This window comes from Varroa destructor, unplaced genomic scaffold (assembly GCF_002443255.2).
Source record: "Varroa destructor unplaced genomic scaffold, Vdes_3.0 BEIS01000001.1, whole genome shotgun sequence".
NCBI lineage: Eukaryota > Metazoa > Arthropoda > Arachnida > Mesostigmata > Varroidae > Varroa > Varroa destructor.
This window is the reverse complement of record NW_019211454.1, coordinates 49,990,781-50,005,088: the sequence shown is the minus strand read 5'-3', so window position 1 is coordinate 50,005,088 and position 14,308 is coordinate 49,990,781. Positions and strand designations below refer to the sequence as shown.

The following is a 14,308-nucleotide window of genomic DNA, read 5'->3' as shown; positions in this document are numbered from 1 at the left end:
AAAAAGAAGTCCAGAAAATACAGCTTCATACAATTACTCATACTTTCACGTAAGGTAAAAGTCGAATTTGGCACATATAAAGTGCAGATATTGTAGAGAGGTTTTAGTGATATTTGAAAGAGCATATTGTGTGCATTTTTTTAGACTAACAACAACCCCCCTAGAAGTATCTGTCCGTCAGTTTCTCAACCTAAACTATCAGCGGCGTACGTTTGGTGGGCGTCTCCTAGTTACATAGTCAGCGATTCTAGATAAGTCAGATGTTCCCACATTCCATGTGATTAGAATCCAATAGATTGGAATCGAATGACCCACACAAACTTGAACTATCGTTGTAGGACCCCTGTGTAGCTATTAGAACCAGAGGAATTACGCATCAATATTGCGAATCTATGGACGAACTCGATAATCTTTGTGTGGTGCTCTTTGGCACCGCAGCAGGTGGCGATGCAATTTCTACATTTAATACATATCGAAATTTATGAAAATATGTCTATTGAAACAGCTTCAAGTTCAAATAATATTAAAACAGGTAAACGGCAGTCCGGAAGAGTGAAACGTATCTGTTTGGTGGTCCTTACAGGTAGAAAACACTGGCTAAAACTCACATTGCCGTGACAAGTACAGAGTATTGGGGCTTTAACCTCTTTAAGGTATCGGTACAGCATTGCGTACTATAGGCATTAATCAAAAGCATCTGCCTAGTCGTGCACAATGAGCCTGTCGATTTCAATTAAGGCACTTAAATAAATTTACTTATCTCCTATATATATACATAGTAATATGTAGGCGTATCTCCTGTACGCCGGTCATGAGAGTCATTGACTAGTTATATTCGCGTTGAAATATAGGCGAAGCGTTTACGTTATGTCATCTCCGCGGCCCTATTGGCTGGGGTGTGAATATGAGGTGACCAGTTTGATTAACTTACTGACCGTTGAAGGACTAGACGTTGTTGCAGGTTCGTTGGGAGTGAGTGTCTTTAATATGTGTGGAAAGCGTGTTAACGTTTACTGGCGATATCGAAACCTTTCGGACCTTCTCACCAACTCAGTAGTTATTTATCAAAAGTGTGGACAATTGCGGGGCGCCACCCACCCATTTGATGACTTCAAGTTAATGAATAATCTTGAAAGATAGAAAAAAAGACACCGATCGAGTAGACGATTGTGAACTGAAGCGTAGAAAAGCATACTATAGAATAGTCTATAATTTAATGTCAAAAAAAAATTACTAAGCACAATTAAAAAACGAAATCCTAGTACGAACAGTCATTACTAACTCAGTTCTTTTTTAAGGTTAACTTTTCTGAGAACAGCTGATACGTATAATATGAATATTCCACGTCGATCAAAGACCACAGCTGTATTGACAGCAGTAACGATTATAATATTCATGTACTTCTGCTATTTACATTGAGCACCGAACTAAAAAAAAACAAAAACGAAAGGTGGTAAAACCCAACTACGATAACCGGTCACTCTATGCCTAGATGTTTGCACAAAATTTTTCAATAGCGAATAGAGCCATTGCATAAGGTTAAATCAACATATGGATCAACAACGACACGTTTTGACGCATTTACGGTGCGCTTGCTTTTAGCTTCGACGCTCACTTAAAATGAATATCCTTGTTTATTTAATTTTCACCAAGTTTGTTATAACTTGTAATTTATATATATATATATATATATATATATATATATATATATATATATATATTAAATTATACTTCTTTGTTATTATTGCCTTTTGCTTTATCACTTAAAATAACTCGCTTCAATCACCGGGATTGTTAAATATTATTCTTAGTTACCGTTTTTACGGCGGGTCATAATATCGGGTAGTAAACACTGGCATAATCTGACAGTGCTAATAGCTTACCCTCTTAAAATATCATCGGAGCAACTCGAAATGTGGCAATTATCATTCAATATATTGTTTCTTCTCGGGTCAGACATTTTAACACAGCAGTAGAAGCCGCATTGCAGGTGTTTCCATCACTGAAACGTAGAGGGCACCTTTCATTTACCCTGGTTACCGTGAACCTAAATATTTTCAGCTGAACATTGCAAACACTAGAAATAATTAGCAAATGCAATGGGAGAAGAACGATGCTGGCTTGCAGGCACCGATGTAGCCCGACGAAGTTCGACCTAAGGAAATGCATTCGTCCTAGATGGCCTGATGCTTTATCCGTTCAGACTCGCATGACGCGAACGAGCGCAACGATACCATCGGATTCAGATCCATCTGACGTTGCCGATACCGAAACAGAGATGCGAAGGACCAGCTGCGTCCGTGAGGACTAGGTAAGGTTGGAGTCGAAACGGGAAAAATCGGTTGATTACAAGCACCAATTGGCAGCGGCACCAAGCGGGCAGTGTTCCCTAGAATGAAAAACAGTGGGAGTCAATTTTGATTATCATACGTGCAGAAACCCGTTGTATCGCCGACACATCGACACTTACCCTTTGAATATGTACTTAATATACGGTCTGAATGTTTTTATTCCGTTTGGCATCCTATATTCTATTCAATTAATGAAACAATCTCAGTGAAGTGTTAATTAGCGGCCAAAAGAGAATCTCACCGATATCTAGCGTTTTAGCGTTTCAATGATTTTTTCCAGATACCAAATATTAAATTTATGTCGTTACTATACATTATGCCAAAAAATAATAGACAATTTGACTCTTCTTTCATTGCTCATGCTTCAATTGTCCTCCTTGATTTTAATCAAGCTCAATATATATGTGTGTTTTCGTCCAGAATAGTTTCCGGACTCGGTTCTATAAAGAAGATCTTTATTGTTCTTCTATAAGTATAAAAGCTTCTTGATCGTTTCAGATTGTTCTCATTTTAGATATGTCCTAAGTTGTGGAGAGAAAAAATACACCGAAGGCTGAGTCTGGTGAATTCGAGAATTGAATTGTTATACCAAAAGTATAGGCGTCGAGTTTTCCTACAAAAAACACGATACAGCTAGCAGCATGAGCGCGGTGCAATATAGTAGTGAAGATCCCACCACTTATTATCCTAGAATTCAGGCCCATTTTAAATGAGGACGGTACGCAATATTCTGAAAGCTTTTTAATAATAGCCATCAGTAAAGGTAGAACTGCTCGACGCATACTATAATGCACGCTTTTCCGATAAACGAAAAAGATGAAAAGAAAAAGCTGAGTTTCCGATCTAAATTTTTCTTTGACCCGGGTTTATCCTCGAAGTAATACTGGGACAATTCTGTTTTCGTCTGCGCATCATAGCCACGTACCGTCATATCGTCCGGTATGACCAACACCGGCCCTTTGGAGAGAATCCGGCTTTTTTTTTAGGCGCATTGGGGTTCTTCGAAGGAAATTGTTGAGGGTTTAGCGTTTGTTCGAACAATCCTTGTTGTAATGCTTGTCACTCCTGAATAATTTTTTCGGATAGTCTGTTTCAGCGATCCTCCATCTTAACTTCTTTCGCTTCCCTTGCAGCCTTCCATTTTGTTCGCTGTGATAAATTGCCAAGAACGAGGGTTATCTTCAAGGCTTCTTCATAGGTTTCGAAACAATTCGTTCTCACTGATGGAATCGGCGTTGGCTCACCTGTCCTGGTCGGCAGCATCAGCCTTACTTGATCCTATTAGCAGCTGATTTCGTTCTCAGCAGATAGCTCAATAGCTTTGTAATGTTTCATTTTCATTAATCAGAAAAAAAAAACACGAAGTAGTTGCAAACGTTTGAAACCATTTACCTAAGAGGGCTTGCAAAGTACAAAACATACTTTTGAATGCTTTGAAATTTTTTGGCTTGCGGGTAGCAGGCAGATGAGGATGAAAGCACGCGTCGAAGCACAGGTTGGCCTTTAATCGACACTAGTTGAGTATTTCTTTGACACTTCTTCCGTAAAAAAATACGCTTCGAGCCAGAGGCAGAAAGCCAATTAAATATGTCAGTAAAAAGCCAAATTCACAATTTTTAGTCTTTGAATGGGTCTATTTCCCAAAACCAGACCTTATCTCATATCGAACCGCGTTCATTTTTCTTTTTTCCACTAAGCACCGATTTTATCAATAGGAACAACCTTTGTCATTCGGCTCAAATTATCTGCTTTGGATGGTTTTTCTTTTACCTGCTTACATTTTGTTAACACGGCCTGTCGGCAGTGTTAAACTAGGTAAAGCAGATATTCCGAACTTGGTAGACGAGCTGTATTGATGCCCCTATGCACCTAGCAACGTTGTTGTTGTTGCTACTGTTGCTGGCGCGCTCTAACCTGTTTTGCTGCTAATGGCTATGTTGTGCAACAGCGGCAGGGACATCGGCTTCCTCGAAACTTTTTCCAGGGACTTGGGAGTACATGATAAGACGTTTTCCTTCTAGCCAGCCGAACATGTCTGGCAACAACTGGGTCATCTTCAATATTGCTCGCTGATACCAATGCTTACGACAGGGAAAAGAAAGAGAGAGGAGCTGGGAGCCGCTGGTCTCGGATTTGACGGTGGAGTTCCTCCAGGTGCGTTTGGGGTTTATTGGGTGAGGCGAATCAGTTCGGGCAAATGGGCCAGTAAATTATTTAAATTCAAAACAATGACGCTTGATAACATGTGTCGAAAGTATAGTATTTTAGTGCTCAGAACTTCTTAGTTTACATACTTACATATATACTTGGAGATGGACGAGCTACACGGTACCAACAGACTGGGCATGCTAAAGCTTGAATATCAAAGCAAAACGTCTCCATTGTACACAAAACAATACGTGGTTTTCAGGCGATTTAACTAAATTTCTGAGATTTAAAAGACGGTATCTAAAGCTAACTAAAATTGACAAGGCTAACGTAGTACTATCTAGACTTCTTGCCGTGCATCAGTAGGTCACATCTATTATTTCTGTAATAAACGAACCATTTTATTGATCAGGCATTGCATAATGTCTCTATATACACGCCACTTTGCTCTTATACCATCCTTCTCTATCTTTCCGAAATTTGAATGACTGAAAATTATTTAATCGATCAATACTCCTGTTGCCATTATTAGATATTTCTCGTATAATTTCAGTTCGAAAACTTCGATTACGTTACGCTTAAGGTAATTACATAGACCAATTATACCCTCAAAAGGCAAACGATCCAGTATCAATGTCTCAACTCTGCTATGTAAATGTATCAGTTCTATTGAAGATGAAAGTCTGCTAAACATTGCAACATTACAAATATGTAATGTTCCAGATGAATGCAGAAAGTTACCTACGAAGTTACCTACTGCACGTACGTTTCTATTACGGGAGGAGCAATTTTCAATCAATGGTATTCCAGCACTGCTGCGAATTGGGCATGCACGAATAGTCCAACGAATTACCGCTTTGCAGATGGGTCTCTTTAATACGACGCGCGACCTTATGGATTACAGTTGCCAAATAGATACTGTGCTTTACTGTCTGTAGAAAAGCTTTACGCTGCTAACCTCACAGGGCTGAAGACAGCTCTCATCGCGAGCATCGTTATAAGTATTGGTATAGATGTAGACACGAGTTTTACCCCATAGTGCTGTTCCGGGCACAGTAATATAAGACCTGTAGCATTTTACATAGCTAATGATGGAATTTGAGGGCTTTGGAATGACTTGGATCTTTTAGCCCTTCGTTTAATAAGATATTGGACAGAAATGTATGTGTTAATCACAGTTTCGTTTATGGGTTTAGCTGATTTACCTAGACCGTGTCCAGGCAAAATGCATCACAACGATACCTAATACATAGTGCGTTTTTTTCATGCCAAATCCTCTGCGTAGCATAAATGTAGAAATCCAAAATTGGATTTGAATGAAACGGACTTAGAATCGAGCTTTGGGCCATTCCTATGATGCTAGCTATATGACAGTGATTCATCTGCCATCATCGTCATCAGAGCTAGCGTATTGAGAAGTTCATTTGAGAACCACAAGGCCGTACGGCATTGAAAGCCTTTGCTATGTCAATAACTTCGACGCATGCGCGATCCTCCCCACGGCCACCTGGGGTTCAAGGCAGCTGTACCCTTTCCAGAGAATTGCCCTTATTCGTATAAATTTTAAATTGACCATCAACGCAACTTTTGCTAAAGAAATAGCACAGAACAATCAGATTGCTTTTGAAATGTCAGCTTTGCACATACGCCGTGCTAAAAATGCTACGTTATTACCTGAGCATTAGTTCTCGCACACGTAAATATATTTCTTATTGGTACTTTCCAAGTTACTCGATTACTTTTTTCATTCAGAAAATGCATACGGCCAAATGCGGACTCAGCGGCCGTAACAGCAGACGCTTATTGAGTCATACGTACACACAAATAATACTGCCAATAGAAATCATTGAATTATAGAAAATACAAGAATTATTAAATAAAATAGATCAGTATTCTCAACTTCGTGCGGTTCTTCTAGCTGGCGCAAGGGTGCCGGTAACAACATCAGAGTCTTGAACTACTGAGATTACGTCAGAGCCGTTAAAAGCGTTCAACCATCGGTCGAGTCAGCAATATAGAATATCTCAAGACAAATCGTTGAGTGTAGCACAATTTTGGCACAATAGTTACAGCCAACAGGCATCTCCGGCAGTAGTTTTGTTGTGCCAGGCAAAGTTAGAAGTTCCGGCAGACTCGTCTTCGGCGAACCGACCCCATTTTACCGGACCGTTCGAATTGTACTCGACGCTTTATAAAGAAAATTTATCTATGAAGAGTGGTTGCTAACCTTAGACTGCCAATTCTTTTTGTTATCGCCGGTATCACCAGTTTTCTATTTGGCAGGTTTGTTGTAGAAAAACAAGTAGATCATTACGTACCGTTTCAGTACGATTATGGGTCTGATAGGACCTTTTTTCTAACCAAACCTGTAAATTAGTTCGAATTTAGAGGGCTTTAATTTGATTGAGACTCTGCCACAAGCACACTATATATTAACAAGTATAGCTATTGTGAACTTTCATTGTTGTTACCGCATTTAGATTGGCATATCTAAAATTGGCTGCTATGTAGACATTATTAGGACAGCTAATAATAGGCCATCACCTGCATTTTTTTGGTTTGGACGCTAAAGACATTCGGTGGGGCAAACCGTATATGAACCGTTCTGAAGTCAGTATGGGTGTTGTATTCATTGGAGTCGTTGTTGTTATTTCACCCATTCGCTGGATTGCTAATATTACAGATATACACAGGTATACATTGCACGCCTAAGAGCTTTTAGGGCGATAAAAATTGTATAAACGAGACTCTTTTTAACTCTGAAGTTGAACAAGGTTACCAATGTAATTCGACGAAATTGAATTTGATAGGCTGTCAGAATTTTTATAGGACGAGTACAAAGCGTGTATCGGCTTCCGAAAATCATATCTCTTTCTATTATCCTTACTCTCACTTACTTAAACGCACGGCCTGATACGCTCTAATCTCACACAGTACAATGGCGGATTTCACCGATGATTAATGTTACGCGGCAACAAATCAGTGTGGCATGACCCCGGAGGCCTCTACAGCAAATCGCTCGTTACAAATGCATCTACGATGGAAAACGTTTCTGTGGTCATCAACTTTGTCCGACCGGGACAAACCATACCAGATTCGAGAAAAAAACCCTGTTAAAAAAAACTGTTGATTAGCGATTACGTACTTCGAATGTACATCGATTACCGGACGATGGGAATACGAAGGCCAGGACAAAAACACGTACATATACTCATGTAGACATATCTACAAGGCCATACACTGGCCACGGGTTATGGTGTTACGTTTTAGCGGACGCAGTCTGTCTTTAGATAAACGTGTCCACCGTTGAAAGCAAAATGGAATGAGATAGAGTGTCCATGGCTAGTGTCAAACAGTAATCTTTATTTTTAAAAGCAAAGGAGAAGTTGTTGGTATATAGCCTCGATTTTTAAAATTACAAAAAAAGCCTAAAAATGAACCATTATTTTAATGAAACTAATTTTATTCTAACTGTGCACTAGGATACTTTCCGCAAATCGAAGATTAAACTCATTAAATATACCACGCAATCGCATGAAACGGTCTGCGCAATAATGTAGGAGTTCATATCTGTCCTCATAGAAGAGATATAAAATGGCAACATTTTATATGACGCGAAAATCTACGTCCAGAACACATCGGGATACACAGACAGTGTGCTTTGAAAGCTACTTCTGATTTTCAGATGAATTTCTGAATGTATCTGTGCCGAGGCGCGATAAACGGATGACGATCTAACAAGGTTTTCCTATTCAGTGCTTTTCCTCGCGGTCCATCAATCATTATAGAAAAAGCTGGGGCAATTCGTGTAACACTAGATAATGCTACATGCTGTTGTACCGTAAAATGGCCAATGGAACATTTCTCTACTTCTGTATAGGTGCAGACAAAGACTTTCTAGGAAAAATTAGTTTAGCTGACATGGCAATGTATACGGGTCGGCAACGGTGGGCAGTGAAACAGGGTCTGATGCAGATCCTATGGTACTATTAGTATCTCAAGGTGATTACAATGTTAAAAGAGGCATATAGCATGATAGAAGAATTCACCGGCGTTTTGTCGGTGCTATTGTTTTCGGTCTCATCTTCTATCATTGTTTGTCACGCTACTTCCTGTTTTGATTGAGCCAACTCGACTTAAGTGGAAGTTCTGCGAGACGCACTTGCGGACTGAGACTGGCCAACTCCAGCCTAATGTCGATGTTAGGGGTCACGCCGGACGCTCGCTCGTCGATGTGTTTGTGAGGTCTATTTCCGGAGACGAAATTGCTAGCTAAGAAAAAACGTAGATATAAAAGCGGATACGCCCATTGCTATCGATTATATGATGCGTAGGCCTCTCGCTAAGGCATCTAATATGTCACGGCCCCTTACGTAATAAGGTTCTCCACCGCGTGCATTAAGTCTTCATAGTACCCAGTCAATAAGGAAAACTCTGCCTTAGTATCCCGTCAAAATTCTTTACTCAGTTCTGCGCCCTCGTACGTCCGGTCGTTTGTACCCAAGAAGCGCAGATATTGATTAGACTACCTTTGTCATTTAACCTGAAAAGTTCAAGCAACCTTTCGATTTTCAACAAAGGTTCAGTCTGCAGCGTACCCTTTGACCATACCCTTTAAAACCATATAACAAAAGAGGTATTTGGGAATATTTTAAAGTAGACTTATAGCTCAAAAAAGAGCAAGAGCCCTTACAGATGGCTGTACCACAGGCCTGACAGAGTCAACCTGGCTAAATATATCGCTAAAATATTTTTAGCTGTGCGCAGTCTTCTGAGAATACAAGTTTTCATATGTCGGCCTAGTCGTTTCTTAAAATGGTCGCTGTTCTGGTCCTATTCGCCACACACTAGCGATAAGAACTGATAAGAAATTAGGGATATGAAAGGCTAAACTGGGCGCACCAGAGAATGCTGCAAATATTATCATATTTGGTTGTCGGCTTATCTGCCGTTGATCAGCTACCAGCGGCGCTTAATGTTATAAGAATAATGTTATCGTGCACCTTTTACTAAATAGGCGTTATCTATTTGTCAGGGCTATATATTAGTAGCGCCAGGCCAACTGTCTATTCATCTGTTACATACGACGTGGTTAAAACAAAAAAAAAATCTTTGACCGGGTGTGTCCGATTTCTAAATACCTGCAACACGTTCCCCTCTCTATCTAACAAGTAACATATTTGATGGTAGCAAAGATATTGAAACGCCACCAATTGAATTTATAATGCACTCACAAATGTGTTATGAGCTGTCAATGAATTTCGATAAATGAACGTAAATTATCGAGGTTATGTAACCTATATCATGGTGAAAGCACTATAATGAAACAGCATGGCCTTCACTGTAGCTTGGTGAGCCGGATCGAAGAGCCAGGAAGCATTTGGCCGAACAAAAGTCTGCCATATTCTAAATTTGAGATTGTCAACAGACATTTGTCGGAAAAAGTGATATTATGCTGAATGTGCGAAGCTCAAACGGATCTACTCTTTAAATGAGTGCCAGCGCGCTTGTCGAGTAAATTGCCTAAGGGGCCAACTGTAGAGGTGGCATCTTAGCTCGATCCTGTTCTCCGTTTTGACAAAGCTGATAGCTTCATCATTAAACGAGCGAACATCAAAACTTGAATATAGAACCACTAATCAATTTTACAGAAATGATGGAGCATCGATAATTTGCTCCGTAATACTTCTCTACCTCGATATGGGCTTTCTTCACTATTGGCTGCGGACTTTAAATAAACCGGCCTGAAAAAATTTCCAACAACAGCACACAGCATCTGGAACGACCGCTTTTTTTTTTTTTTTTTTTGTTTAATTGGTTTTTATTGAACGCGTAGAAACATTACGCACGTTCAAACCAAACGAATTTGACACCGAGCTATACATAGTTTCTCTAGCTAACCAAGAAGTCAATCATTTCTATGGAGTGTTTTTATTTATGCGAAGTCAGGATCAATACGATACTTTGTCAAATCGGTCATGTCGAATAGATGACAATAGCACCTCCAGGAACAAATGTCCCCTTTCGCTTTGAGCACGCCTGTCTATTTCCTTTTAGATTTACTTTTGGCCATCTACTTAGCGACTCTTAAAACCGTCTTAGATATTACCAACTCAGTCTCATGTGTTTCCTTTTATAAACATGGAGAACCAGAAGTACTTTAAATGAAATCTAGCCAGCTGAAAAACTACCGTTGTTCGAAAATAGATCTTGTTCTTAACTGTATGCCTATATATATATATATGCCTATGCTTATGCTTATGCTTAAAGTAAAATTTGATAATTGTTTCATATTTGAAATGGTTCTTTTTTTTATATTGGTATAGTTCCACAGTTGCTGCTACATTAATGCTTAACGTCCCTTTAGTACTAGTAGTAGAAGTAATTCATTTGTGACACATGGGCAAGCTCCAGTTAAGGTTACGTATTTAAACTTATGCCCTTATACTACGTTACGTTCACTTATGGAGACCAGTATGCACTGAAAAATACTTTGAGCTGGATCACGCCCAGCGTTATCTGCTACATGTTGGACGGATAATGTCACGAACAGCCAAGACAAATGATGCTGACTTAGTGGGAGAGGTTTAAGTATCGGTTCCAGTGCGGATCGTCCTCCTTGGTAGTACTTCGCCTTTGAACTCATCCCTATAATTTCCCTATTCAGCGTATCCCCAAACTTTATTCAAAGTCACTAGACAACTTCTTGTTATAAACCACAATTTGAGTAGAACCACTAATTATTTTATAATTTCCTATTTGTCTTCTTTTAACTTCATATACAGTCTGTGTAGAATTTTGACAAACAATTCAAATAGAGGCGAGAACAGTTATTGATTTAGCAGTAATTAATTAGCAGCAAAAGATGGTAAAAACAAGATTTCTTCATATCGTAGTCACTGGCAGAAGATAACAAACCAGTCTTCGGAACACACAGAATTCTCAACTCGTTCAGGCCGAGGTTCTGCATATCTATAATACATCCGATAAGCTGTACTGATACATTTTCATAGTACGCATGAGAGATTTTTGAAACAAAACATCATATTCTTGTTTTGAAATTATAGAGCGGTAAATATATAGCGGTAGATTATAGTGATACGCTCACTGTGATGTATGACTAGTAAAAAAAAACCTATACTGTAATAATAATAATAATAAAGTATTATTAGGCGATTCAGACAGCATGATAGATTTTTATGTAACGCCTTTAGTGTATACAGGACTCTGCCTTGAGACACCTAAGAATGAAAAATGGCCATCTCAGAATTCTAAACGCTGGACCTGATAAGGTTCACAGTGGAGGTGTGCGGCGGTCATCATTTGTCTTAAGCGACTTCGTGGATTCCAGCGTTGTTGACGCGGGACACCCACGATAGCAATGTCAAGGCCTAGAAATAGAAGATCCGGGTGAACCTAGGTAAACAAAGAATGTTTTGCCTTGTTTTTAGGTTGTATAGTTAGTGTCAAAATGCTGTTAAAATGACAACTTTTAAAATATAACTTTGTACTGTAGCACCCTGTTCCTTTAAACACATCTTAGTAATGTGTAATACGATGCGATTGATGCGATATATTTAGATACTGTCAAAGGCTTACTACTTTTTTCCTGAAGTGTTGCACAGTTGTCCATGCTACGAAATAGCTAAATGAAACAGCAGCGCCTGGAACTGGTTTGAGTGAACTTATAGAGCTGCTGTTTTTACTAAGTTTATGAGATAGTTGTAAAAACGATCTAGTGCTAGAGTAGTCTGTTGTATGCTGTTTAATCCCTCACAGCCATCTTGCCACTGTACTACAGACACATTAAATAGATTATATATATATATATATATCGTCCACATTTCAAGAACTCTTTGTTTCTTCGATACTTTACCGGTTGACTTATATCAACAATATATTCCCTATGTCAAATATATTTTCTAAATGATAAAAAAATATCTTTCTATGTACCTAGTCGAAATCACTAAGCCCGAGTTGAGCATTACGTTCCATGTACGGATAGAACATTGTCAGACATTTGCGTAATTTAACGCTCAAAATATAGTTCCTCGTGCATGGCTGAGTACATACTTGGGACCAAGGTCACAGCTTTTCATCAGGGCTACAATCGGCGAACCAGTTTGCAGATACGTATAGCTCTGGTCGGCGAAAACCTCAGTGAGCAGAAGCATGGACAAAATTATTGTTATCTAACGAATATTTCAAACGATTAACGTAGCAGAAGCCCTTACTCCCTGTTTCGATAATGTATACGGCTTAGTTTATAGATTCGCAATGCTAAGCATGGCTTACAGCTCGGACTGCTAAAAAATGGCGGCCTTTCGCCTTACCTTCGAGTCGTTTCCCATAGCATAGGCCATTCGTTTTCTTATCACGAATACAATAGCTTAGAAATTCCAAATATAAGCTAACGCTTCTATTCCACTAGGGTAGCTAGGGTCAATAGAGGCTCGTTTGATCGAACTTGAACACTTCGTTCCGTGTTGACGAAGCACCTTCACCTATTTACACTGGTTTGGCTTTGTTGCCGAAAAAGCATCGGCAGGCACAAGTCGGAGCCTTCCTGTTTTGCTTATTTGTGCTATATGGTCCTCGGTTGACCTCAACCCGCGCAAAATGGCCGTACCGTACAATGGTCATGCTAACAGCGGCGTATGGAAAGGATTCTGGATAGCCCTGAGAGAACCGTGGCTAATGGCAACTGATGTGTCTGACTAAAGCGCAAACCGTTGCAGAACTATTTGAGCGAACGCGAGAGTGTTTAGAACAGTTCGATGATACGGAAGCAGACACGTTCGTTGGTGCGTTGGCAAAAGTGACCCTAGTGGTGAGACGATCCCAACCCAAATACGAAGCAAGCCTATAATCGGCCTTTTTTTGTGGTAGATAGTGCAGCGAATTATCTGACTAAGACCGACGAAAAGATGTCCGCTATTGTCTTTAAGCGTTAATTTAGACCATCGCAAATCGAATGCTTTTGTTTGGCTCATTGTGTCTTTTCGGGCCATCTAGAAATACTTAAGTGTTAAGTTAATCCAATGCAGCAGGAAAAAACTAAAAATATCTAGGGCTTGTTGCTTTCACAAAGTTTCGTTATAAGGGTTTATTAGCATGATAGTTATAACGAATACAGATACTCTTCTTTATTTAAAAGCATTAGATCAGCAAAGATTTAGAAGCGCTAGATCATCAACTAGTGAATGAGTGTTGTTCCTGACGTGGTACCTCTGTCGCAATGGACGAAAGTAAACGCGCACATATTCAGCCCGTAGCAACACCGGCGAAAAGTCGGAAGAAGCTTCTCGAGGACTATCCCAATATAAAAATGACTGTTCAGTAGGACAATTAAGAAACTGATGATAATTTAAAACAATTAGAAGGGCCTTCACAAGGGTCAATAGTATTTTTTTTTTTTTTTTAGATAATTATATCTTTGATGATGAGGTGATAGAAAACGCAATCTAGGCAGCACCGAATGTCAGAACAGATTTATCACTTAATGGAATGTTGTTTTTCTATATTTGGTAAGAAAAAAGCCGAATTACCTTAGTCTTTACGGTAAGTAAACATTATACATACAAGGCGAAATCAAAATTTTTAAGATATTTTATGGTAAAAGCATATGAACAAGAATATTGAATAATAATAATTCAATAATAATAATAATAAGATAATTCACTGCAACAATACTTTTTTCGCAATTTCCTAAAAAAAATCGGTCTCTGAGTGTTTTTGAATCTACTGTAAGAAAGCAGACATCCAAATTAAATCCAGTTTGCACAAACTATAGCTATAAACATACCCCA

General features: G+C 39.2%; 1 long non-coding RNA gene across 1 annotated transcript; it reads right to left on the bottom strand.

Moving 5' to 3' along the window:
* Positions 1-10,847: 10,847 nt before the first annotated feature.
* On the bottom strand, positions 10,848-13,811 carry LOC147758766 (uncharacterized). The gene is made up of 3 exons (XR_015318711.1): positions 12,833-13,811; positions 12,573-12,655; positions 10,848-11,915 (listed from the first exon to the last, which is right to left on the bottom strand). It is a non-coding gene; the product is annotated as an uncharacterized LOC147758766 (long non-coding RNA).
* Between the last annotated feature and the right edge of the window lie 497 nt (positions 13,812-14,308).